At 42.4% G+C, this 24,609-nt stretch overlaps 1 long non-coding RNA gene across 2 annotated transcripts in view; it reads right to left on the reverse strand.

Annotated features, from left to right (window-relative positions):
- myca overlaps positions 1 to 17,352 on the reverse strand; it is a 39,518-nt gene extending 22,166 nt beyond the window's left edge. For both annotated transcript variants that reach the window (XR_001336317.2, XR_001336318.2), the window contains exons 1-3: positions 16,698 to 17,352; positions 15,631 to 16,355; positions 13,362 to 15,285 (exon numbers count right to left, since the gene is read on the reverse strand). This is a non-coding gene — a long non-coding RNA (MYC proto-oncogene, bHLH transcription factor a). The remainder of the gene's footprint in view (positions 1 to 13,361; positions 15,286 to 15,630; positions 16,356 to 16,697) is intronic.
- Positions 17,353 to 24,609: the final 7,257 nt, after the last annotated feature.

A 24,609-nucleotide genomic window follows, 5' to 3' on the forward strand; every position in this document is an offset into this window, starting at 1 on the left:
GCTGTGCAGCGTTCTGGCATCCGAGAGGCCTTTAAATGATTATTCAAATCTGACTCGTTAGTATTTCATCTTCTCACCGCCACCACTAACGCTCAGACTTCTGTAACGCTGTGCTATTTCCAGCTTGAACACGGCCTTGGCCCCAGTTGGCAAACACGTCTCCTGCATCTCTAGAAGTAAGATAAGACGTGTCCCCTCAACACAGCTTCAGTAGGGAGAGGGGGAGGGGAAGAGAGGGGTGAGAGGGTGCAGGCGGAGATAGTGGAAAGATGGAGGTGCACTTTAATAGTATGATTCAGCAGAGGTATCAATTCCCACAGATGGCAGGCTGGCTCCTATTGACTTACATAGGAGGGGAGTAAAGAGGCAATCAAAACCACCCCAGGGACGGACAGTCAGCACATCAAAAGGGAGCCGGATCACAGTGCCTGAGGCTCCCCATCAGACCTGAGTGGGAAATAAGGTGAATGTGCTTGAAAATACCACAAAATTCAGTCTACAGGTTTCATTTAAAGGCCACGCTTATTGATAAAAACTTTAAATGTCACTGAAAACACTAACTTCGACGGAAATTAGCTACTGCCTTGCCTCAAGCCTTCACCAACTCCGAGTGATCGTCCAGACTGACAGCTGGAGATCCTGAGCGACAACCTGTCTCGAAAGGTAGTGAAGACGAGGTGTCAGAGTCCTGTCACACCTAAGCGCAGTGTGCGAGCCCCAGACGTGCTCGTGCTTGTTACTGGAGACTGGCAGCTTTCACCCTGGCTTTAAAAAAACACCAGCGTGTGAGAAAGGTGTTTCCACGTAAAGCTAAAAAGCCTGCCGCTCCTCTCACCTCTTTACTAAAACAACTTTTCATTTGGCGAAGCACGCGTTGACAGTACGCAGGCTAGCGACACTGCGGGAGTGAAACTACATTAACCTTCTGCGAGGACTTTTAATCAGTCTAATGAGTGTTGCCAGGCAGACAGCAGCTGACCTCCAACCCCTGATGAGCAAGTGATGGAGAGAGTTGGCACTGGCAAGACACCATAAATATTTCATTAGCAGTGCTTTAATGATCATTAAACTGCACCGTGAACTCAACACGTGTTACACCGCCCGCTCCTCTGTGTCATAAATGGATGTCAAAGCTGGATGCTGTAATCTGATTGGCTTTTCATTGCTGTGGGAAATAAAACATCTGTACAGCATGAGGATGTTTAAGTTGCAAAGGGCATGGATCAGCATATAAAACTGCATTTTGGTATTTTTTCGCCTTTCAGTAAGACAACAGAGAGAAATAAAGCACAGTGATGTTTTACACCAACTGCTTACCACATGATTATCCAGAAAATACTTCATATAGAATAAATAAGTTGAAACCACAACAAGCGTAGCTATTACGTTCTTTTATGTTAATTTGCAGGAAAAAAACTCTACAGTCATTCATCTGGTCTGAGTTCTTTCCACATGCAAATGTATATTGACCGCAATCATTACCCAGCCTAGGTGCATTTAATGTTTTTCCGTGTGCCAGACGGCATAAGCTGCTGTTCCTCTAAGGCTTATAACACCTGCAAAGCAAAGCCATGCATTCTGGCCATCTCATGGAAATGTCTCAGGAAGATCTGCTCTGACAGTGAGCACCAAAGCCACCTACTTTAATATCAAAGATGAAAGAAAGAAAATTGAATGTGCGGGCTGCTATTAACAAGTTTACAATAATGTGAGTAAATGATAATGCTGTTGAGATGTACAGTGCAACCATCAGTGAGCTTTATGATGGTCAATAATGCGGCTACAGGCAGTCATTTTACTGAAAAATAAGGTTATAAGTCCCTGACTATTCCAACCTGAGAGACAACACACCATTGTTCAGCTGCAATGCTGTCACATAATATGCAACTGCACATTTGTGGCTTTCTATAATGTGGTATTTTTGCACTTGTTACCTTTTAACACCATCTGCTTCTGCTTGTGATCCCTTGAAGTGTATTATTTTAAGCTCATTTCAGGCACTGGGCACATACCATTCCTGTCTCCATAAGTGTGTTTAAATTTCTGTCATAAATATGCCACATTTACTTTAATGTTCTTCATGTCTTCAATTGCAAACCCACTAAAGTAATTGAGAAAGCCAATTCATCTGCAGGTATTTGCCAAAAATAAAAAGACTGTTAACAATGGCTCAAGCGGTGCTTGATGTTTAGTTCTCTTTGGCACTTTCACTATGAGCACGCAGTTAAAGACAGTGTTTGGTCATAATGGCTTGCACCACTACATTGGCACAAACACCTCATACCAACTGTCAGGCACGGTGGTGGAGGGGTGATAATTTTGGCTTGTTTTATAGCCACAGGACACCTTGCAGTCATTGAGTTGAACATGAACTCCTCTGTATCCCAAAGTATTTTAGAGTCATATCTGAAGCCACCCGTCTGACAGCTGAAGCTTAGCAGTAACAGATCCAAAGCACAGTGAAAAATCTTCAACATAATTGCTGAAAAAGAAACGACTCGAGGCGCTGCAATGGGCAGACCGCAACCTGACGGACGTCCATGTTAAAAGAGCTGTCCATAAATGAATGCCTGCAAACCTCAATGAATTGAAGCAACGCTGTGAAGAAGTGGGCCAAAATTCCCCCAAAGTGATGTGAGAAAGTCATGAAGTCATATAGAGAGCCATTACTTCAACTCACTGCTGCTAAATGTGCTCCTAACAAGTTACTGAAAACTGAGGTGTACTTAGTTTTTCACAGGGAGTCCTGTGAAAGGCTTCTTTATCACAGGTCTCTGTGTGGGCTGGAGTCAGTGATAACTACCCCCTCTCCTTCCACACAGACTCAAAGAAAGACCTATCTTCTGCACTGTAAAAAAAAGTGAATATGATTTTAAACAAATGTGTTAGTCTTACTACACAATAGCAGCAAAATTGTTAAAGTAAAATGGTTTTGTGCCTTTTATTGTTGTTTAGGGCACTCTTACAAACCTTCAAGGTGAACCAAGGAATTTGCATGAGAAACATGCGACATGGTAATTTTGTCTTTGCCTACATGTTAATGGAACCATTTGATATGTAAATATTACTGGATCCCCCAGAAACTACAGCTGGATTCATGAGGTGGCGTGTTCGCTGTCCGCTCCAATCTGGGGATGGCCCGTTTGCCTGCAGTGAGCTCTGGTGTCAGATGGAGGGGGTCTACAAAGTATGTAGTACGGTGGGTCTGTGGGCCACTCTTTGGGTCTCAGTGCTTTTGTTGGCCTGAATGCAAAGTTACACCATACAAAGAGCTGAGGTGAAACCAAATGCTAAAAACAATGAAAAGTGAGCACTGGAGTCCCCGAGTGCTTTTCATGCTTTATTTTTGATCTGTTCCGGCCCACTTGCCAACCATCCTCCAAACGCTCACGTCATCTGCTTCTAGCAAAACACAGTCAGGATTTTGTACGACTGCACCGGAGCGTTTCTGTCCAACCATAATTGTGTATGTGAACAGACACATTTGAGAGACAATAAAACCGTTTTACTTAAAAGCAACCCGGAAGCCAAGGTGTTCAGGTACTGTGCTGAGTGGCTCAGCTTGTTTCTTTTCTGAAGTGATAAAATACTTTACAACAAAATAAATAAGCTTTAAATAATCTGGGACTGAAGCTTTTAAGAACTTGGGTTAAGGCCACCAACAGCGGCTCCTTGTGCTTATGACAATACTGCTAAGACATGCCCGATTACTCATTTTATTTGACACGAGCGTCACCAGAACGCATGTGGGCTTCAGCTTTAAATACTACAAGCAAACAAAAGGTGTCTATTCGTCTCCCGCTCCACCTCGCCTCTGTCAGCTCAACAAAGGAATTCTGAAAGCGGCTCATTAAATGTGTAGGCATGTTTCCTTTCAAACGCAAGACCTTCCACAGCACAGTGGCAGGACACATAAACACAGAATGTAGGTCAGTCAAACAGTTTGCGTCTGTTCTCTCCCTCCACGCCTGAGGTAAGCTGACAGCAAAACCAAACACATTGTTTGCCGAGTGTGACTCATCTCTCCAGGAGAACCTGGGAAAGTGGAACAAGGTTCACCTCCTGCTCCCTGAAGTTGCTCCCCGTACTACAGTTGCTGAACGTCTACCTGTCGATGTGACTGACAGCAGCCAAGGTTCCCAGGACCTCCTGGGTGTGTTTACATCCGTGTATCATTTAGGGGCATAAACGATGTCGGGTGCTAGCGTTGAGAGGGGAAATCAGAAAGAGAGGTGTGTCATGGGGGGAAAAAAACATTCAGTGACTCACACACATTAAAAAAAAAGCAGTAAGTTGAGTTTTCTGTTTGATATAAAAGCTGCAGCTGTAAGAGTCTGGCGTCTGTGCCAAAGCTTCAATGAAACTCTGAAATGTGTAGAAAAGAAAAAAACTTTTCTGTCTTTTAAGGGACTTTTTAAATAAACTCCTGGAATTCATGGTGGAGTTCAAGAGTTGAAAGATGAAGTAGGTCCTAACTGGATATGCTGCTTTAATACTAGAAAGTATTTTAAAAATTTGAAGCCTTTTATTTAAACATTTAAATATGAGTGGGCAGAAGCTGAAAGCAATTGCTTTAAAGTAAGAAGTGTTTCCAGAGGCAAGAGCGTTAAGCAGTTTTCTCAAATATTTTCACATGACATGGACTAATTATGCTGAGGAATAAGTATTGTTCTGGTGGGAAGAAATGTTGATAATAAAAGATACATATGTGTACATAAGTGAATACTGTAAACAGAGTTGACACAAAGAATAAAGCCTAGATTAAAGTATAAAAAAAACGGGCGTAGCCACTAGTGTGAGAACTTAGTTAACAAGCTACGTGCATAGACTTTATGAGGGCATGCACAGACACACATATAAATAAAAGAAATACACAAATAAATGTAAAAAACAAACAAACAAACACTTTCACTCACCGAAACTGGACCACACACTATATGAATAAACATTTAGCATAACTAACTGTTAGCAGTCAAAAGAGGCAGAAGGCACCAAAAGCTGTATTAGTTCAGGAGCAGAGCAGGAAGGTAGGTGGTTCCATCCACACCTCACTCAATCTGCACATCAGAGTGCTTTTGGAAGCATCTGAACCTCGTGCAATCCATCAGAGTTTAACAGTGTGTGTGCTATCATTAGAAAGCATGTATTTATGTGTATGGATAATGAGGCGTGTAGTAAAAACAATGCTTTGACTGTTTAGTTGGAGTAGAAAAGCTCTATATAAGTACCAGTGGCTCAGTGCTGCAGAAAACAGATGTTCTGATGGTGGAGATCTTAATAATTAATAATAATTCAGTGTCCAGACTAAAACTCCCATATTTTTTTTAAATATTACTACTATTTAAATAATGTATTTATATTTACATTAATCTAAATAAGACTACTAAAGCCTTTAAATAAATATGGTGTGGTGCACCCCATGCCCCCCCTTTAGACTCGGCCCTGCTTTTTGCAGGTATCACTGCAGTAAAAAAAGTGTGACGGCTTTCAGAAAACTGCCAAACTACATTGACAGTTCTGCATATATACATCTTTATTTTAACTTCTATAGCTTTACTGAAAGTGTAAAACAAACGGTGGTGGATGGGAGCACGTGAAAAGTAATTTTTCCTTCACGTTGGAGCTCGTTGTACAGGTGGTGGATTGTTGAAGGCCTGCTGTCAGCCTTTTCCCAATGCAAGTTTTGATGGCAATTACAGTAACGAACGCATCCCTGGATGCTAGAAAAAACATTTTCTTTTACTCCACCTGAGCTCACCTTCCCAGTAACAGTTCCACCTTTTAGTTCTTTACTACATATGTGCAGACGCCACTGTTGCTCTTCTGTTATCAGTCTTTTTGTGGAGACATGTGGTGGCTCCTAAATACGCTTATTGCAGGTCTGTTTTTTAGTCAAAAAATTTGGGTGAAGCGGTCATGTTTACATGGTGACAACTGAATGCTACAGAGTCGTGGATTAAACGCAGCATCAGAGCAAAGAATTTGCATCGAGGATTTTGTGTAATTGAGTTATTCGGTGAATCGTTGCAACCGTAGAGGACTGACTCAGTTTTAGAACCAGCCTTAAACCTTTTTCTTGCCCAAAATGGAATAAATTTCTACTTTTGCAGCCAATTATTTAAAAAGTAAAAAAGTGTATGGGACAGTTTTAAAACCAGAGGTCAGATATGAGTTTCTTTAACTGTGGATGAAACGGCTCATCAGTGTGACTGATTGCAACACAGGGTCTGAATGCAGGGAGATTTTAACGCATCTGAACACTGATTGGTGAGTCCTTGGACTTTCCATTGAGGATAATTCCTCTTAAACATAAGAAACACAGATACAACTTTAAATCAGTCCTACATAAGTAAGCGTCTCCTCTGTCATGTCACTGGTATTTTTGGTATCTAGGTTACAACTCTGCAGCCAGGGTCATTAATCAAAACTCCGGCACCAAGAAATCCAGGTTGATGCCCCCGTTAACAAAAGATTGTCAACACCAGTATTCAGGAGCACAAGATGGCATCTTCAAATTGCTTATTTTGGTATTCCAAAAGCCAAAACCCCCACAGATTTAACGTTAAAGACAAAATAAAACAGCACATACGCAACATTTTTAAATCAGACTAGCTGAAATCACTGAATATTTGCTTGGTTTATTAAAATATCCTCATAAGGAACATCCATAAGCTTCCATGCTTAATATTATATTCAGATCTCATGTAATCATCCATCCAGGTCACAGGAGGGCTGCAGTCCATCCAACCACACAGAGCTATCAGATCTATGGTGTGACGTGTTAGAAATGGGAGCACAGCTAATAACCAGAGATAATAAGATCAGCAAGTAAAGTATATAGTTGTATGTTCTGTGTCTATAAAGCCAGTAGACTTAACTTTACATCCTGCCCTCTTCTTGGCCCCCTGTGTGGAGCATCGAACTCTTGTGGGAGAACGAGCTCTAATCCAGCCGGTCCGTCCTGCTTTGATGAGGACTGCTGTAAACAAAGCAGCGCATGACAATACTCGCCGCACTCTGCTACAGCATGCATTCATGTCCTCTGCGTGTAGAAATGCAAAGGCTGACCGGCTACGGTATTCAGCAGCTTGTTTTCCATCTGAATGTGGGTTGAAGAGCAGCTCGAAAAGCTACATTGTGACAAAGGAAGACACTTTTGGTGAACTGAGAGGAGGCTGGAATCTGTTTGACTTGGATCATGTTGCGTTCTAAAACTTTTCATTTTAGAAATGTATATTTTACAAGCATAGTCGATGACATCACTTCCTAGAGTGACCAATACTGTTACATAACAGCCAGACACAGCAGAAAGCACCCCACAACACTCCTTTCTAAGGACACTGACCTCAAATCTGCCAGCAACAGTAAAATTATTAAGAAGATGACCAATAAACTACTATCGATGTGGTAAAACTTTGTACTTATCTGGATAAAACTGTAGTGACCCTGGTGGATCTATGTTTTGTATCTATTATGTTGTGTCATGGCTCAAATCACAGGAGAATGTGCAGAGCACGGACGTAAGAGTACGTTTTCTGTATGTTTGCTATAAGTTTTCAGTCTGGTCAGTTCAGCATGACTAAAACCGGACCTCCTTTTTACTATAACGTCTCAGTATGTGTCAGCGTAAAGACAGGAAAGCTGTGTCCTTGTCATTTGCAAGAATTAACGGTGTAATTGTTGAAACCAGCTCCCGGTTTGGATTTCAGACACAGACACTCTCTGCTTGTAAAATTAGGCTTAAAACTTTCCTTTTTGAGAAGGCTTATAGTTAGGGCTGGATCAGGTGACCCTCAATCCTTCCGGAGTTATGCTGCAATAGATTTAGGCTCCTGAGGGACTTCCCATGAACCTTTATATCTTTAAGACATTTCTGCAGCTTAACTAATTGGTGTGTGTTATCTGACTTCATGGACAGATAACTGGGTATAATCTGCATAGTAATGAAAATGTATGCTATAACTTCGAATGATTACTGCCTAAGGGAAACATCTATAATATAAACAGAAAAGGTCCTAGCATGGAACCCTGTGGAACTCCATAATTAACCTTAGTGTGTGAAGAAGACTCCATTTACCACTGCAACACTGTACTTTTAATTCAGTGAGCTAATGACCATACTCTGAAGAATCCAGCTGTCTTTAATTTGATAATTTACAAAATGGACTTTATGTTTATTTAGAAAGACCTAAAACTAGTAACTGAATCCATAAAGTAATCATGAAAGTATTCACTGAGGTCACAGAGAAAGGGAGCCACAATGGCCATTTCCCATAAACGTCTATACAAGAGCAACTCTCCTTCTTGCAATCTGAGGACTGGCCCTTCTGTTTGACATTAAAATAACTCGGTTTAAAGAACTTCTATGTTGGCTTCATTTTTCCCGGATGCCACTTCCATCTTTTATATACAGAGAAGGATAAGCTGCAACGCAGTAAAAAACACAGAAATGGAATGATATTATAATGATAGCTTAGCCACCTCAACTGTGCTGACAAATATTAAAAATAGGTGCAACAAATACCAATGAGGCATCATTGTTCATTGAGAAGTCCATGTGAACACACAATTAATATCACCAAGCAATAACTAACAACTAATGGAAGGAAACTCATGCTATCTCATTACATTTGGATGAGTAATGGCTCCACATTACTGAAAAAATGTGGTCTGAAAACACTGTTCTTGGCACCACTGATAACGTCAGTAAGATGGGCTAAATTGCTTACTATTTTACAGTTAGATGGATGCTGCATCTAGTGCCTGACTCATATTTCTCATCAACGTATTTCTAAACAGTCTCGGTGCCTATCAAAACACACTGACAACACAGAAAGAGAGAATGCAAACAGGGCTGCACACTCCCAAAGAGGAAGGTGATGTCATCTGATAATAACCATGCCGTTAAGTGAGAGAAAAGCCGAATCTGGCAGGAAAGTAAAGTTTTCAGGAGAATCAGCTGCTTTACTTTAATCTGTTCCAGTTTCCAAGACTGAAAAACACAGATTACATAACAGCAGACCTCTGTGCATCCCTGGGCCTCTAAGTATGTGTGCAGTTGCTGCAGTGGAGTTTGGCTCACTTTGAATTTGGCTGGAAATCACACAGGTCTCCAAGTTACAGTCCAACACACACACCGTTTACTGCAAAACAGCTCCAGTGAGAGGTACAAGGTCTCAGTGTGTCAGACAAGCCAAGAGCTGATGTAATTATAGCAATGCAAATGAAATTCCATTCCTTACTCGAGGAATAGGAAATATTTTTGAATCTGACTTCCTCGGGGTGATACTCATATTCGACAGAAATCACATCTTTTAAAACAAATGTCAGCAGCTACGTTTCATGTTTCTGAGGCTGGATCTTTATATATATATTACAGCAGATACATTTCCTAGACAGTTCATTAGGTACGACTTGCTAGTAGCAGGTTGGACCCACTTTTGCTGTCAGAACTGCCTTCTTCATCCAAAAAGCTTCGTCAGATTCTGGTCCATGTTGACATGATGGTATCACAAAGTTGCAACAGATTTGTCGGCTGCACATTCATGATGCAAATCTCCTGCTGCACCACATACCAAAGGTGGTGTAATGGATTGAGATCTGGTGACTATGGAGGTTATTTGAGGACAGTGAACTCACTGTAATGTTCAAGAAAGCAACTTTACTCAGTGTGTCAAGAAAATATCTCCCACACCATTACACCAGCAGCAGCAACGTGAACTGTTGATACAAGTCAGGGTAGATCCATGATTTTATGTGATTTACATTAAATTCTGACCCTCCCATCCTAACACTGCAGCATCATTTTTCCAGTCTTTTATTGTCCCATTTTGAGCCCTTGTTAAATCTAAACTCTTAGCTGACAGTGGCATCTATTGTGGTCTTCTGCTGCTGTAGCCCATCTGCTTCAATGATCGACATTTTCTGCATTCAGAGATGCTCTTCTGCAGCTCCAATCAGTCTGCCCATTCTCCTCATGGAGATTGTCTCTTTAGATGTTTGTCTTAACAAGGAGCTTGGAAAGAAAAGCGGCTGGACTTTTTTAAGTTTCCTGAAGATGTTTCACCGCTCATCCGAGAAGCTTCTTCAGTTCTAAGATCAAATGGTGGAGAGTTCCAGATATTTGAGCAATAGTGGGAGTTGCCCCTTAAGAGGGTCTTTGGCTCATTATTAATCATGTGCCTCATCGCACGAATTTTGGGTGAAACCAGTGTGAGACCTTGCCTCACCCCATCATATGACTGATCATGTGGATGCAAGATGTGAGTGGATCTAAAAACTGGGCTGTAGATGGCAGACAGCTGGTGTCATAAGCAACCTGTTCAAGGCTGATTGTTCACAGTGGACACAGATGACTTCTTTCAACCTTCTTTTAGGCCATCTTACTTCTCTTGGTCTTATAACTAAAGAGGTTTCTCAGATGAGAGGTCAAACTTCTTCAGGAAACTTAAGCCCCTTTTCCATTAGTACCTACTCAGATCGACTCGTTTTCCATTACAATCTAGTACCATTTAATGTGCGTGGTCGGCAACGTGGCCGAGCGTCCCGTGACTTAATTAGTATGCAACATGAATGCTAGAACAAAGGTGGACATCGAGGGGACGATATACCTGCTGCTCAGTCTGCGGCATTTCGTCAAACCTCGCTGCTGTTTTTTGTAAACATTTCCTCGCTTCCCGGTTTAAAAAATGGCAGTTTTTATTTTTGTGAACTCATTGAGGGCTGCTACTGACCAGCCAATCTGTGGCTTGCAATTGGCATTGGTGGTAGTCTGATGACGTCATATTTTAGTACCTGCTCACAACGCTTTGGAACCCGGCTGTGCAGGTATTAATTTAGTACCTGGTACCCAGTAATGTGACCTAATGGAAAAACCCTAAAAACTGTGTGTTAAGAGATATATTCTAAAACACTTCTTCAGCAGAGAATCAGAGAGGAGAAACACACAGATTTTCTTGCTAGCAAGGGCAGTCACCAGGACTCACACACCAAGAGTGAGGTTCAGAGACTAACCAAATGAGAGACTGCCCCGGTCTTTATTTATACTCAGTGGGTGTTGTTCCTTACATTGGATGTGGAGGTGTCGTGTGTGTGTGTGTGTGTGTGTGTGTGTGTGTGTCAGAGTGTGACCCCATAAACGACTTCCCTTAACCTGCTGGTCTGGAAAATCCAACAGTTCATCTATATGTAAAAAAGCACTTAGACTAAAACTGACATAGCTACGTTAATCCTACCGTAAAACAATAAGACAAGGTACGACCTCTCCCATGCTCCTAGGATGTGGGGGTGAACGCCAGAACACCCTGGAATGTTACAGACCTCCTAGGATGAGACATTCTTTCAATATGCCACCAACTATATACTTCAAAACACAAGTGATTACATGCAGTATTCTACCATATGCAAACTTATATCATTAAAAGATTATACTGACTACTAAGTACAATTTTCCATTGACACTGTAGCAAGTCAATCTGAGTAGGTTCTAATAGAAAAGGGGCTTTAAACAAGTCCCACCACTTTTCTTTCCATGTTGCTTGGATTACCATGACTTGGATGGCTGAGAACCCAGACAGACACAAGCAGCTGAGCAGGTGTGGCTTATTATATACAGCCCACTCCCACCCAGGTATGAATGATTGGTTGACTATTCGAAACATAAATGTTAATGTTTTTTTGTTTTTTTACTCCCACTACTTTATTACTATCTATTCTTAAACATTAGTACTCTCTGAGCTTTATTACACTATAACTTCACAATCTTTATCATTATTAGGCAGGTTAGAGAATACAAGACTTTGTGATGAAACTGAGTTAAGGAAGGCCTTTTTTTTCCTGTTAAACCTACTGTGTTGTATTTTAAAGGAAAATAAAATCTCAGTAGTGCTTTAAATAATGGATTTCTACAGATAGAGGACAGTCAGAAAGTTCAGGCAGCAGCCCCTCGGTAGGCAGCCCCTAAGTTGGCCAATCAGAAAACTGTTGGATTTTAAGGAGTTTGTTTCAGATGGAGCGTTCAGTGATGAGCTTGTAAAGGGCTAATAGGAGATAGACAAGGGTTTTTCTGAACTGAAAATAAAAAGTGACTCTTTGTGACTCCAAAGAATGAAAATGAGTGCAACAGGTGTCCTTTAAGACAAGTGTAGCCTTATTACAAACGTTTAAGAGTCATACTCTTTAACTCAAGGATAGACTGTCGCAGAGTTAAGCCAGCAGTGTTGTGAAATTTCTGAAACACCACATCTGTGTGATCCAGTTTAAATACTGTGAGCCATTTGAATCCTCACACACCCACTAGGCATCATTTTTGTGATACGCAGGTGAAAAGGCATCAGGGTTTTAATAAAACTGGGCTAAACCTCAACGTCTGTGCGTGTGGCAGATTCGAACTGCACGCTGAAATACAGCCACAGGATTGTGGCTTAAAATGGCCGTTATTTTTAACCAAGGCAGGACAAATACTCATGAAATCTAGCCTACTTTTACCCCGTTTCACACCAAAACCACGCCACTGGGCGCCGATGCCCAAAGCATAACACAGAGAAATTATATGAGGACCTTTATTCTAACAGGGATGTGGTGTTTTTCTGGACAGCAGCAGGGTGGGTGCATGAGATCTTCAAAACCCCAACACACAGCCCTACCCACTCAGGAAAGCCCACACAATGAATCCACACTAATCCCATCTTTTGTGGTGCTCCCTATGTCTCAGCGTGGCTGCACCTCATGCCTCAGACATGCTGCTCCACCATCACAGCCTAAAACTGCCTTTATGTGCAGTCACAAACAGGAACATAAACAATACGGCTCAGAAACTTCTCCACTTGATGCACAAAACAGCCCCTAAATCCAGGACCCCCCACGCCTATATACATGAAGCAATCACAGACGCCTTTTGTTGTCCTTCATAACAACTGTACCATCAAACTGACAGCAAACATAAAGCCACGCAGGAAGCAAGCACTCCATGGAGAATAAAGGCTCACAAGTACAAAACCTGAGCTGAAGCAAACAAGGTAAACAAAGCATGTGATCAGTGTGGTCACCTGAAACAACAATAGACTCACAGAACACGTGCTTCAAACATCCCACAGCCCCAAAACTGCAGGAGTTGGACAGATAATAGAAAAACCAGACGAAAATAACACTTGTGCAGAGATCAATAATTTTTGTTTTTGTCCCATTAATAGCAAATTAAAACCTCCAGAAATCCCGTTCGCCTTTAAATTAAGTTTTCACAAGACAGGCTGAACCATGAATGACATTTACTTTCTTCTATTATCACACCTAAATTCAAAAAATAACAATAAGCATTTAATATATAAAAGCAGAGATGGACGCAGGGCGCGGGGAGCTCTTACCGGGCTGCTCGGGCTGCTTCTTTAATTCACTTTATATTCCGTTTTCCCGACAGTCGCTCGCGCGTCTCTCAGACACAAATCTCAAACCTCACTTCCATGTGCTCGCGACCAGGACCACGCGCTCAGAGGTGGAGGGGGGGGGAGCGCTCGGGATACGGCGTGTGTGACGTCACGTTGAGTCTGGAAAGCCGCTCGAGACAACGGTGGAACAGGTGGGGTTTTACCACGGTCTAACTAGATAAACTTCACCTCGTTATTCATTTATTCCAACGTAGACAGTTCATATTACATTTAAATATAAAGATATAACGTATATTTATATCTAGATATTTATTATCTGTGGTTTTAGATTATAAACGAGCTTTCGAGTTCCCGTGCTACACTTTTATTAGTGTGCTACTTTAAGAAATGTGATCGCAGATGCGCTGTTTAATGCACCAGCCCTCATCTAAAAGACAGCTTCACTATACCTGCGTTTAAACATGACATGCAGTTTCCCACCTTTCTGTGCACTTCCACAAGCATCCAGGACTCGTATTAAGGAGCTGAGGTGGCTTCTTCTAAGTCTGAAGAGGAATTCCCTCTTTTCTGCACAAAACACGTGATCAACGTTTTTGTTTTTTTTAAACCATTTATGCAGATTTCACTTAAAATTCACTGCAGCAGGACTTTTACACAGCGTGTACTCTTATTTAGGTTTTGACCCTTACCTTCCATCAGTGAGAGGAGTGACTCAAAGTTTTATAACGCTCAGATAAGTTTTCTACCCAACCACTCATTTTCTAATGTATTCATGTGGACGCCCCCTACTCAGGTGTGACTGAGTGGCTAGTCATGGTGGTGAAGAATGAGAGACAAGCTCAAGAAACAGGTTTTTGTTTTATATTTGAAAAAGAATCTATGAACATAATGAAAAAAAACAAAAACAGTGGGTCTGAACATCCAGACAATCGCAATCCAAAAATACATTTTCTTAGGAAATATTAATTATGTACAAAAAAAACAAAACAAGAAAAAACAACAACATAAAAATCCATATTTTAAGTTCAGGCTTTCAACAGTGTGAGCCACATTTTTAAACATTTTATTAATAAAATAAAACTTTTAAATATCTTCATCAGATGAGGCAGTTTTTTTCTTCTTACATTGTAATCAAACCAGATTCCAAAACAACTTAATCCGTTTTGCATCTGCATGCAGCAACAACTGTACACACCCAACCCCCCCCCAACCCCCAAGTAATGAACTTTTATTTTGAGAAAAAAATTTAAAAAAAGTTTATGATTCAAAGTTTAAGCACGGCAACCCTGCAGGTGTGCGAGTCTCTGCTTTAACTGTTCGCTTCTCCTCCTCAGCTGCTCTTTCAGAGAGAGGAGTCTCTGTTCGTCCGACTGCATGCTGTAGATGCACTCCGTGGCCTTCTTCAGGATGACCACCTTGGCCGCCTTCTCGTTGTTGGCCACCTCGGGGATCTCGTCCCGCAGAGCGAAGAAGCTCAGCTTCAGCTCGTTCCTCCTTTGGCGCTCCAGCACGTTATGAGTCCTTCTCTTGTCGTAGTCCTCCGTGTCCGACGTTCGCGGGCTGGAACACTTGCGGTTGCTGCTGATCTGTTTGAGGACCCTGCTGTGGCTGCTGGCACCTCCACCGCTGCTCTCCAGCTTCAGCCTCTTGACAGCCGGCTGCTCGTGCCTCATGGATGGATGGGCGGCGTAATTATGCTGGTGGGTGGAGACGTGGCACCTCTTCAGCACGAGTGGGCTGGGGTGCCTGGTCTCCAGCGGGCTGGAGTCGCACCGTTTCACCACCTGCCTCTTTTCCACAGTGACCACGTCGATTTCCTCCTCTTCCTCCTGTTCGTCCTCTTCTTCCTCCTCCTCCTCCTCCTCCTCCTCCTCCTCATCATCATCACCTTCATCCTCTTCCTCTGCAAAAGAGCAAAAACAACACAGTCACACACTCTGCTGCCACATCGGGGTTGTAATCCTCCTCTAAAAGCATCTCTGCAGTCCGTTCAGGCTTTCCCTCTCTGCCACATCAGTTGATTGCTTAACATGCAGCCATTCCCTCCAGCTAATCTCACAGCAGTCTACTGCATGACATGGGGTGGAAGTGGCAGCAGGATCCACCTTCCTGCCTGCAATTCGTGTGAATGAAAAGCAAGAATGTGCCTCATTTCAGTCATAATGTCATGCATGTCCCCGCCAACAGAAAGAAAATCCCTAATTGCACTGAGGGGTGTGCCTCCCCAGGCATATATATAAGAGCTCACCTGAATCGCTACAACTGCTGCTGCTCCCGCTGCTGTTAGGCGGCGTGTCCAGTCCCAAATCCTTGCTAGGCGGGGTCCCTGCGCTCTGCTTGGGCGTCTCGGCTACGGGATACGGGAAAACCACCGAGGGGTCGATGCACTCCGACGCAGACGTGTTCAGGTCTTGCAGGTAGCTGCTGTTCAGTTTCCACGCAGGAAGAGCCGTAGTAGCGGCGGCGGCAGCCGCGGCGGCAGCAGCCGCGGGGCCGGCGGGCTCTGCGCAGTCACCGGCCGCAGACTCCTTCCGGGCGGCGTGCAGGGAGGCGAGCCGCTCGGACACCACCTTCTTCAGCTTGGCGGCGGCGGAAAAGCCGCTCCACATGCAGTCCTGGATGATGATGGACTTGAGGAAGGTCTGGGAGTAGTCGGAGTCGCAGATGATGCTCTGGTTGACCACGTCATCCCCGAGGAACTCGGTCACCATCTCCAGCTGATCCGCGATGGAAAGGTCGAGGCTGGACAGGGACGGCCGGCGGCTCGGGGAGAGGGGAGGGGTCGGCAGCAGTTCAAATTTCTTCCAGATGTCTTCGCTGGGTGCCGGAGGCTGAAACTGCTGAGGGTAGAAATCCTCCTCCTCGTCGTCGTAGTAGAAATAGGGCTGCAGGTAGTCGTAGTCGTAGTTCTTACTCGCCAAACTTGGATTCCGCGGCATGGTGCGTTTGGTTTCGTCTCTCCTCACGGCGAGGCTGGCGAAAACAGAACGGAGCGATTAGTCGATTCACAGCAGAGAGCAGACAGCGTGACCCTGCCCGCAACACCGAGTGTAAGCAGCCGCTTCATGGTCAACTCCCTCCAAAAAAAAAAAAAAAAAAAAAGACAACATCGACACCTCCCCCCCCCCTCTCTCTCTCTCTGTGCACGCCTTGCATGCATGCATGCGCCACTGCTGCAGGTGCTTAACCGGGATTGTAATTTAAATAATGCAAGAGACTGAGTGAGGAAAAAAAATTAATAAATCACACTTTCACTGAACTGTTCCAGTCATCACACTCATACCGAAGCTCCACAAACCCACTCCCCACCCTTACCTTTCAGATTTTCAACTGTAGGCGAAAGACGGGAGCAAAAAAAAGCGAGCCGAGTGGCGCAAAAAGAGGAGGAAAATGTAAAAAAAACGAGGGAGCAGCAAAGTTATTCCAGTGCGGCAGTGACAGTAAATCCTTCCACAGAGGCGGTACGGCGGCTGTCTGTCAGCCTGCGGGTGAAGCATGCATGTGAAGTTAAAAGGCTGCAGAGGCGAGCCGGCAAGAGCGACGCGCACTCTGTCATCAGCACAGTCAGAATCGCAGCTGAGAGTTGAGCACCGCGCGATAAAGTAAACCGCATCTCGCACTCTCTCTGTCTGTATCCATCCGCGAGAGCGTTCCTACTACAACACAACACACAGCACCCCCCGATATCAGCCTCTGCCCATCAGCGCAATTATTCAGCCGTTTGCGTCAAGTAAAAATCGCGTGCGTCCAAAGTACGCCGTGGATGCATCTTTGCATATTTTCTGCCCTCTTTCTCTGAGATGGGTCTATTTTTTTTTGCAAGTGGGAGGGGTCAGAGTGGAGTAGAGTAGTGCTTTCATTGACTGCATAGAGAAAATACTAATGCATGTAGTAGTGGCAGATAATTGGGCTGAGTTATTTTACTACTACTGCGCCAGAAATATACGCAAACACTGAGCGTCATAGCGCACACACGGCAATCCCTAAATAATCAGTCCACAGATCCGGATTACGGCCTTACACTATATTATATTGTTTAAAAAACAAAACAATACATAACAGCAGGAATCCTTTTTTAAACTGTAAATGTGCAATAATGTGTAAAAATGAGGCAAGCGCCGCATACTTTTGCGCAGTTTGTGCCTTTTGATTTCGCAATAAAAGCTCACAGGTGCAGCAGGAGCTGCAGACACTGACAGCTCTGAACCGGTTCAAACAGCTGATTACAACGTGGACTCGGTGAAGAATTAAAATCTTGGAGTTCGAGTTAATACACACAGACTCACAGAGAAAATGTCCAATACAAATCCTGCAGACTGCGTAATGCAGCGCTGAGTTTGGACAGATTGGCACCAATTAACAACAGGAAGGAAGCAATTAAAGGAATCAGATGGATGGATCTATCCCGTTGTAACAGGAGCTGTCGATGGAGATTAACGGGCTTAGAGCGCCCTCTGCTGTTTGAAGCGTTGCAGGAGCAGACAGCAGCTAGGTGGGTGGAAGGTTACAGATTGAGACAGGTGACCACAAACCTCACAAATCCTGCAATCATGCGTGAACAAAGATTATTTTTTTTATGAATTGAAAGGGAAAAAAACAGGGTCGAGTGAGTTAAACTATAAAAGGGTCAGGGACAAAATAGCCCAATTCAGTGGGTTGGTGCAGATCTTTATTGGGGTTAGTGGGTCACTTCATTAAAAAATAGAGTGGAGAAGCAGTAAATGGCACATTTAATTAGCAATGCACTGTGTTTGACGAAGTCGGTTGCAATTTGATATTTAATGGCAACACCAGCTCCTGCCATTCTGACAAAGTTAATTGGTTAAAAATGCTCAGTAGGCTTTTCCACCCTCTTTCTCTCTTACTGTTGTCAGGCATCCTGCTAAACAAATTGCTAAAGCAATGAGTTGGACTCAAGCAGAGTGTGTATTTCATTACGCATGACAGACATTAAGAAGCATTTTAAAACACGAGGCTGTGGACACAAGCAGCAATTATAGGAAACGACAAAAGCATAAACGGTGAAGGAGTTTTGTGCTTGAAAATACAATCATTTAAATTGAATTACATGGTGCAATTTGCACTTTTTAAAAACACACTTTTATCAATCCAGGACAGCAGCTCTGAGTGTGTTACTGCTGCAAACGGCCCTTTTACTCTTTTTTAAACACTTCTTATATAACAGAGTCCTGTTGGTTATAACATAAAAGACCTCTTTAATGAAAACGATCTGTGATTATGTGTTTAGTGACATCATCACTGCAGCTTTTTCCCCTTCATAACAAATTATTTTCAGTTTGTTTGAAATCAGTCGGGGCCGTGGAGCTGAAACGTCTGGACTGAATTCTGAGCGTTTCATTTTGATCTAAGTTACACTTAACTAATTAAACACTTCGCCATGGACGCTGTGTCACTGTGAGGCCTTACATTTAAATGAATAGATAACCCCGCAGCATCACTTACACGAGTATACTTTTTCCTTTTTCATTAAATAATGTATAAGAAACCACATAAGCAAAGACAAAGGAGACAAGAGGAGGGGGAAAGCAAAGAAAATCCCCAAGTTGAAACTACACCCTCCGTCCTTCCCTTCATACTCATTCCTTCATCCGTTCTCTCACGCCTCTCCTTTCCCCGCTGTGGGATGCTTGTGGAGGATAGCGATCATAACCACCAGGTTCAGGCGTTATGGTCGTGGCGTTTATCGGCTCCGGATGTTTCTTGTGTTACCGTGTTTGAGAGCGCCTGCATGGAGACACAGAGGGAAGCTTTGAGAGCGGCTGGAATGGTTTCCTGTGATAAGTGAAAGCTCAGGAGAGATTTTGATTGTGTGTGCGTGTGTGTGTTTTCTTTCTGGTTAAACTTCCTCCATGGACTCTGACTGACATGGAATAACCTGCAGAGGATCGAGGGCAGAGAATCCAATCTAGTTTGGCTTTGGTAAACTGATAAACAGACTCAAACATCTGACATGAGTTTTTAGAGATATGCACAATTTTTCATTGTCTACTCTAAAAAATGAAATGGCAACTCACAATATGTTTAAAAAAAAAAGAAAAAAAAGCCAAAGCAGGTAGTCCCATTGCTTTAAGAGGACATGATTAAGTTCAGCTTAAACACAAACGAAGATTATGCAGAAGGTCATGTTCAATTGAAAATGTTTAAATTCACCTTATGTCATTCTTTTTTAAATATCCTTTTCTAAACCTGAATATCAAGTTTAAATATTAAACGCTGAAATCAGACACATAACTAAAATGGTAAATAGACCGATTCTTAAATAGCGTTTTTCTGCTCTACCTTAATTCCATCTATGCAACTTTTTTCTATGCCTAACTACTGCATATCTAACATTCACACAAAACCACCAACCACTATCCTTCCCATTAGTAGATGACCTGCTCTACCTTCTGAGCTACACCTGAATCCCTTCAAACTAGCACAACTGGCAAGAACCTGCAACACAAGCGTTACGTGTTTCAAATAACCGAAAAGGTTGTCTGCCTAGGGGAAATTACAGTGAGGCTCTTAGCTATAGCTTACTCCAACACTTCAAGTCATTTACGGTCGTACTACCACTCTGCTACCTTAAATACAAAAACAATGCCTGACGGTTCTTGTTTATTATACCAATAAATACTACGCTTACAGCAATGCCGCTTAATGCTTTCTCATTGATATCGCATCAAAATCCTACCAACAGTAACATGACCAGGGGCTTTTATTGACACCATGTGAATTAAGCTAGCAGTAACTCATTCTTAAACTCAATCAAAGTATACAGAGAAACACATAAAAACTAATAAACTACTTCTTCATCATCTCCAGCTGCAAAAGGTTGATATAAAAAAAATCGCTTTTCCCCAAAAAGAGTCTGAGTTTGAGGATGGCAGGTCTGCCAGGTCGAGGCCTAGTTTTCTGAAAGTGAGGTGGTTATGTTAATCTGAATCTGGAGTATTTTTTAGCATTAACATCTCATACTATTACTTTAATACTAAGAAATCTGCTTATTTTTAGTATAAAAAACTAATAAGTTATTGTAATGTCACCATAAAACAAAATAGATGTAATGTAAACAACATCAGCCCATTTTGAGCTTAAGTGGACTAAACTGGTCAAACTGGTGACTATGAGCTTAAGTGGCTTAAGGACAATAATGCATCTCAGTTTTTCTATGTTACAAAGAAACTAAACTTAAGGAAATGGAGCCATAACACTGCAGATGAAGTGCTAACAGCTCATCATCATCCCTGTGCCTGCACCGTTTGTCTCCAGCTTGCTCACACAGACCAAACACATGCACATTATGGTGACTGGCCATAGGTGTGGATGTGGGCCTGAATGCTTGCATGATTTATGCTGTAATAGTTTGTCACCTCACTTCACAGATATTACATAAATCCAAACCTAAATTCTCAGGTATGCACTTTAGATGTGGTATAAATATGGGTTCTTTTGTGCATCTGTCTTTGTATAAATGTTGGTTTCTTGGGGTATCATCTCTGCAATATAATGGCTAATATCTGGGGAATCACTGCCTTTAGATCCTGAATTGTGTTTACTAGCATCTAGTATCTGTGAGCAAACATCAAGCAGAATTTGTAGAGGTCACCTTAAGCCAGGAAATACACTGCAACAGCACAGAAGTTGTACTCCTTTAGAAAAAAATCACAAAGTTCTCCCCAATAAAACAACAAATAAAAGATATCACAACAGTGTAAAGCAAAATGCTACTTAAACAACAATTTAATTAAACGCTTGTCTATAAAAAATGTCTTCAGCTGCTTTTTACAAGAGTCACTGGTATCTTTACAGTGTGGAGACCGTGGAAGAGATGTCCACAAGCCCAATCCCCACACGTTTTAAAGGTACGACCTTAGACGGTGTTACCTGATCTTAAAAATCTTAATAGCTTAATAAATGTAGCAAAAAAAAAAAATAGAATAGCAAACATTAGATGGCATTAAGTGGCTCTCTATAAAACAGTGTGAAGCGTAGTGGACAGTGCAGTAAGGAATCATAATGTGTGTTCACATGTTGTGAGAGTGTAGGGCTGACATACAAGATGACTCTGTGTCGCATTATAGAGTTACTGTATGAGGTATGAAAGCTTTCCTCTATCTGTCCTCGTATCTGTTAGCCAAGGTGCTTTCTGGTGACCTGTCCAGTAAGTGGGACAGTGGGTGGTCAGGATTATCCATGATGGATGACAGTTTGTTCAGTAACCTCATCTCCAAAAGTGCCCGTTGTGCAGCCAGTCACAGAGCCAGCCTCCCTGATGAATTTATTCAGTCCAATGCTGCCCTCCCAGAAATTTCTCATATTTTCATATGATTTCTCTTTTATGTACTGAGAGTGAAAAAAAAAATGCTTCTTCAATTCTTCCAGTGGCCAGGTTATTTATTTATTCATCTATCTGGTTATATTTGATCTATTGTATCAGAGTTAGCATAAAGCTAATTTGCACCTACAGTCCCTTGGGAGGTTACATGCAAAAGATCACAAAAATAATAGAACAACCGCACGGCCATAAGCCTCGAACAACAAAAAACAGCCATCGATGTTTACGAGTCTGTGAGTCTTTGAGCAAATATTTCAGTCTGTTTTTAAAGCTGGGGAGCCCTGGGTCTATTAGATATACAGTCTAGTATAAGTGGAGGTGTCTGCGGCTCAGGTGCTAGCCACAGACGCCTCATTTACTCTAACTGTTGAATTAATCGTGAGAACTGGTCTCCTTCTTGTGACCCACATCCTGCTCTTCTGGGCTTACCTCATTTCTGATCTGCTCACTCTCACGTGCAGCGCGTTCAGCAGAGGCGGGGATGTTGACATCTGTGTGGAATTTAAGCTTTGATGGAAACTTGGAGCATTTCCTTTAGTATAAACCTTCACCTGGACTTCACTTCACTTGCCTACATTTTACAGTTTTGGTTACAATATTCATGCTGAAAATCAATAAAAAAATTTAATACAGCTAGCTCAGTTCAAAACGCTAGAACAGTAAATGGTTGTAAAGTTAATGAATGCAATTTGTTCATTATCCATCCATCCATCTTCTTCCATTTATCCAGTTTGGGATCACACAGACCGGAGCCTATTCTGGGCAGGTCATCAGTCTACTGCAGAGCTAACACAGAAAGCTACTCACACCATCGTACAATTTAAGGTCACTTGGTGTGTTTAACATTGGCTGTGAAGACAGAGTCTAAAATGTCCACAATGTGGATCTAACAGCAGTTCTGTTCTCTCTTTTATATCGGATCTTGGGGTTGTGTGACGTAGTATAATACAGAAAAGTCATCGTCACTTTGCAGGAAACCAAAAATCCTGTATTCTACGCAAAGGAAAATCCACAGATGTGAAACACCGATGGAGTCTGATCGGCGCGACGCATAAAACTGCACTAAGAGATTTAAAAAGAGACGGGCTGACACAAATAACTGGAGAAACCCAACAGCAGATGCGCTGATAAATCCAGCATGTGTTTCTCTTCTCGTGCAGCCGGGATGCCATTCAGCAGGACGATTCGGAACGAGGCGGGAAATCGATATCCGTGCAGCTTAGCTGGCGAGAGCAGGTTGCCAGCCAAGCAGTCAACAATGAGTTGACAGCAGATGTGTCAGACAGCTAGAGAGCTAATTGTGTCATCAATTATTAACAGTGACAGCGGATGGTTATTGACGTAGCTTGCGAGAGCTAAACCACAGTGTTTTTGTGGCTTAGTCGTTGTTTCTTTCTTTTGCACTGGAAAAAATGACGACCCAAACTCCTGTGCAGGTTCAGGTTACTTTATTTGTAACCTGAAGGTGGATTTGCTGTGCAGGTAGGTGAGCCATCCTTCCTCACATGGACATTTTCAAACAAACCCAGACAACAGATGAATACAAAGTAATCGAGAAGCAAATAAATAATAGATAAATCATACCACCATGTAGGATGGCAGTGTGTTTATCTGAGGGATTTTTATACATCCTGGTTCTGCTGAAGGTTTCTTCCTGTTAAAAGGGAGTTTTTCCTTCCCACTGTCGCCAAAGTGCTTGATCGTAGGGGGACATGTGATTGCTGGGGTTTTCTCTGTGTTATTGTACAGCCTTTACCTTACAATAAAGCACCTTGAGGTGACTGTTTTTGGGATTTGGTGTTATCTAATTAAAATAGTGCTGTCAGCGTTAATCTAGATTAAAATGACGTTAACGCCATAACCGCATTAACGCGGAAAATCTCCATTAGCGTTGATGCTAATGGAGGCATCGCAGTGGTTTCACTAGAAACTTATTGGCTCCCACCAGAGTTTAAATATCTGCGACTCTCAACCTTTTGGTTTTAGAACTGAGGAAGCCTCTTGGGGTGAGGCAACTTCACGAAACTTAAAGAAGTCCAGTTGCTTTCTTTCCAAGCTCCTTAGACTCCTGCTAAATGATCTAAAATCAAAATTGATGCCAGCGTTCTTTAATTATAGTGAGTGAAACACTAGTGAGCATTCATGACCGCTCACTCTCTTGTCTGACGAACAAGACTGGCGCAATCAGATGGCGCCCGAAACTGGATTGTGCAAGTTGCACCTCAGTAACATTCTTGCAAATCATTGCAGCAGCTTTAGCTTTCTTGTGTGATAGGTTTTATAAAAGCATGACATTTTCTACAGCTATAAAGGTCTGAATAATGCAAGCTTCCCTGCTCTTTGCACTTTATGGCTTTTTTACCTCTAGGCAAGGTGGATGCAGCATACATGACAATGGGTCATTTCTGCATTTCAATGAGTGCGCAACCTTTAGTGACAACTGGGTCTGCTAGCTTGACAAAATTCCTCATATGGAGCTTTAAATTCTTCTCTGGAAGGAGGTGAAGTTGTTGTTCATGTGGCTGGTGAATAAAGGTGTGATAAAGATCCCAGCTATCACATTTTGCTTGTTCGGTTTAGTTTTCACACACACACAAAAGTCAGAATGTGATGAATTGCAAGAAAGATTAAAGGCATGTAAACACAGGGGAGGAGGAAGAGAGAGGTGAGTGATGAACCTTTATTTGACACTGTTTAGCCATTTCTCAGTTATCTTTGTCAAACATGTAGTTCCCCTCTGTGTATTTCAGTACATGACTAACATGCAGTGACGTTAATGACCGCTGTACATTCAACAGCAGCTGATTTTTTTCCATACTAAATTTAGATATTTTGGTGAAGTTGGATGAAGCTCAGGTTTCCATTGCCTCGCTTAGACTTTATCGT

Source organism: Haplochromis burtoni, unplaced genomic scaffold (assembly GCF_018398535.1).
Source record: "Haplochromis burtoni strain Fernald_Lab_line unplaced genomic scaffold, NCSU_Asbu1 Contig_58, whole genome shotgun sequence".
NCBI lineage: Eukaryota > Metazoa > Chordata > Actinopteri > Cichliformes > Cichlidae > Haplochromis > Haplochromis burtoni.